This window comes from Hemicordylus capensis, chromosome 5 (genome assembly GCF_027244095.1).
Source record: "Hemicordylus capensis ecotype Gifberg chromosome 5, rHemCap1.1.pri, whole genome shotgun sequence".
In the NCBI taxonomy this organism is placed as follows: Eukaryota; Metazoa; Chordata; class Lepidosauria; order Squamata; family Cordylidae; genus Hemicordylus; species Hemicordylus capensis.
Genome location: NC_069661.1, coordinates 103,002,914 through 103,007,112, shown reverse-complemented (window position 1 = coordinate 103,007,112; position 4,199 = coordinate 103,002,914).

Here is a 4,199-nt window from a genome sequence, read left to right as displayed (position 1 = left end):
TTTTATATGATGTTGTTTTATTTTCTTCTTTCTGTTTTCTGGTCTATGACAGAAATAAACTTACTCTATCTGTGTCAGATTTCCATGAAACTAGCTTAAGAAATAGGTGGTGGAGGGAATTGGAGGAGATGTCTTCATTTGTCTGTCTATTTCAATCTCCTAGATTTTGTCTCTTTAGGGGTTATTAACAGCAGCATGATTACATGCTAGAAAACAAAGCAGCTCTTCTGGTCATGAACTAGTACAGACTGAAGTGAGCGAGGTACAGGAAGACTGCTTGCAAACTGCAAGTCCTTTTACTAGTATATGATGAAGTGTGTGTACACACAGATACAAGCCACCTAATGGTGCAGGAAGCAACCGTCCTAGAGAGCCGGAGGTTGTTGGTTCAAATACCTGCTGGTTTGTTTCCCAGAATATGGGAAACTCCTATTTCGGGCAGCAGTGATATAGGAAGGTGTTGAAAGGCATCATCTCATACTGCGCGGGAGATGGCAATGGTAAACCACTCCTGTACTCTATCAAGAAAACCACATGGCTCTGTGGTTGTCAGGAGTCTACACCAACTCGACAGCACCACCTTTCCATTCCTTTCACACAGATACACACTCTGTATACAAGAAGATTCAGATACTTCTGAAGGTGGTACATGCTAAGCCTAGCATGTTTTATCTTACTTGATAATAGTTTATTTCCTGTTCAGTATTTTATTTATATACATTTTATGAGCCCAGCCTAAGCTGTTCTTTGCCTTTAACCAAGTTTTGATACTTCTTGATCAGAATTGAAACTTGATTTAAATTATTTACTAGGTCTCTTTTCAGCATGGAGAATCTCTCTGTCATGGTAGTCATTACAAGCCTTTCTTAACAGGGAACAAGCCCCTGGAATTTGACAAAAAGGTAGGCTGCAAGGACTGGGATCTGAAGGGATTGTGTGTTGTCACTTTGTCAGTCTCTATAGATTTATGCTAAATAAAACTGCCATACTGTATCAGATGAATGATCTATTTAGCTTAGTGTGATGGCTCCAATAGTAGCAAAGGTGGTGAAAAGAAATCTGCTGCAAAGAGTTTTCAGACTGAAAATTTGCCAAGATGGATGGCCAGATTGCATTGAAGTGGATGCCCAGCCTGACTGCTGTTATAAGAAACATGCTAAATTCAGCTGGATGGCTGTGTAATATGAAACCTACTTTAGTGTCTGCTCTTTGAGGGCTCAAATTGCTTACTGTTATAAAATGACTGGAATATTGTTGTTGACATGTATAGGAGAATAAGGGCAAAGGAGAAAAGGGAATGAGAGGTGCATGATATGTACCAAATGTATACATTTGCTCTGGAGGAATGGCATCTCTGTTCAGAGTCTTTAAGTGAGAGCAGTCCTAACAGGTCTATACAGGCTCTGAGAAATGGCATCCCATTGCATAACTTTTAGATCTTCCAATTAAAAGAGAACATCAGAGCATCCAAACGAAACCTGCAACGATAGTAAAACACTTAACGGATTTTAGAGTCGAGATGCATCACCGAGTGCTTCAATTACACAATAAGAATAATGAGGAGCTAAGAACAAGTGTTTGTGTTCCCTACTAACTGAGCAGAGGTACCTTTTAAAGTGGTGTTTTTTAATATTTAGCAGGGGGAGAGTAACTAGCCCTATCCAGCCCCAGCACAGCATCCCTCCAGTGACTGCTGCTGGTGTCTACCTTATGTTTCCTTTTAGACTGTGAGCCCTTTAGGGACAAGGATCCATCATTAATTTGTTGGTGTCCCCCACCCCCGCTTTCTTGACTTTGAGGACTTTTGGGGAAAGCAGTGTACTGTATAAATATTTGTTTGCAATCCGTATGTCTAACCACATTTATCAATACATCAGAAAGAGCCCAACATCATGATCCTAAGGCCTAAAACATAATCCAGATCTCTGCCAGCACTCTGATTCATGGGCACAGAGCCTTCCAGCTATATACCTGGACTTTTCAAAATGTTCTGTAACTTAAGGAACATGTATTTTCATGCTATGTTTCTTATTTTCGTCTGGAACAACACTATCGAATCCTAGGCCACTGTCTCCAGGAAATACAGGCAAACTAGAGAGAATGCACAGCTCGTTTAATAAGAGGTCAGGAAAAAGGTGTGACCAGCTATTCACTGCATGTGGCCAACAGGATTAAATAAAGGAAATGAGACTTAACAAACACACTTGTTTAGTAGTTCTGATTGCTCTAAGCTTTGCTGGCTCCTACAATTGAGTGTTAGACTTTTTAAATTAGAAACCAGTAATATAAAAGCAAAACAAAACTCAGAATCATCACATTGGTGAATAATCACAATTTTTTTCAATATGTCATATTCATGGTATTGCTCTTTTCTGAAATTTTCTCCAGTTTGTGGACTTCTTCGGGATTTGTGCCTGGCATTGAGTGTAATGTAGGAAGTTACATTTTACATTTTGGTGGGGGGGAAAGGGGGGGCATATTTCTGGCATGCTTCCTTATCTTTGGAATGTTGGTATATAAATTACAGTTTATGTATATTATTCTTTATAAGTCACACAATAGTGGTAGAGTTAATCCCTTTGTAGTCTTCCTGGAAGTCCACTCCTAATTCCTTTTTCTCTTGGCATAGATGAAAGATCTGAAAACCCTTTGTTGTTACTCCGTCATATAGTTGAGCTACTTCATCGAAGAACATTTCCTACATAGTTGATCATCCCTACATAGTAAAAACTATGCATGCACTTAAGTTATGGCATACCTCTGGCTCATTACATTAATTGATTGCTCACAGGTGACTCACAGATGAATGTGTGAACTGACTCAGTTGAACAGGATTATGACTGAGGTGATGTGAGGAAATTTGAAGGTTCTCTCTGTGGTGCTTATTCTGTGATGTGTCCTTCACACAGTCTGGTCTATACCTCACATAGAATGAGGTGTCAGAACATTGAAGTGGACTGTACCACTTCCAAGCTGCAGATGTGAGATGCAGTTGTTGAATGCTCCCCCATGTATGGAACTTCCTGCAAGATTTTTTTAAAAATAACCTAGAACATCAGGATGTCACCCAACCCTCTCCCTGCATTTCCACTGAACCAGTATAATCCAGTGTCTGAACCAGTATAATCCATTCTACCACTTCAGAATTCAACCACTTATATTCCATACAGAGCAGATCACAAACACAAGTCACCTCTTGATACTGTGTCCATCTGATGACAAAAATGTCTCTGTGAAGTGAACTTTCTGCTGTGGTGTGCACATGGCTTTCCTACACAGGAATGTCTTATTAGTGCAGAAAATGTTATTGGAAATATGCACATCTCTATCTTGCCAATGTGTCCTTGAGCAGGAAGCTCTGCAATAGCATTTCCCAACCTGATAACCCCCTAGAGAGCAGCAAAAGCAAGAAGAAAGCCAGAGTAAAAGCAAGAGAGATGTTTGTTAAAGCCTGGACAGAGAGACCTTTTAATAATAATAAAAAATCCCCAGCCAGCCAGCATCACTCCAGTGGCTGCTGCTGGTGTCTTATCATAGGAACATAGGGATAGGAACATAGGAAGCTGCCATATACTGAGTCAGACCATTGGTCTATCTAGCTCAGTAGTCTTCACAGACTGGCAGTGGCTTCTCCAGGAAGAAGGCAGGAATCTCTCTCAGCCCTATCTTGGAGAAGCCAGGGAGGGAACTTGAAACCTTCTGCTCTTCCCAGAGCGGCTCCATCCCCTGAGGAGAATATCTTACACTGATCATACTTCTAGTCTCCCTTTCATGTGCAACCAGGGTGGTCCCTGCTTAGCTAAGGGGACAAGTCATGCTTGCTACCACAAGACCAGCGATCCTCTTATGTTTCCTTTTTGGATTGTGAGCCCTTTGGGGACAGGAGGACATTTTATTTATTGGTATCAATGTAAAGCGCTTTGGGAGACTTCTGTTGAAAAGCGCTATATAAATATTCGCCGCATTCGTATAGCAACTTTACTCGTATAGCAGCTTCCTTTCCCGCTTCTAATCAGTGTTGAGGACTGCAAAGATGAATGCTGCTGCCATCTCTGCCATCATCCGGGCCAACCCTCTCTCGGTCTCCAATGGAGAGCGCCGCAAACATTAACTCTTAGAACCTGCTGCCGTTTCGTGCCTTGCCCAGCCCTGCCGCTGCTATAGAGAACCCACCACACAGATCGTACCAAAGTACCAGG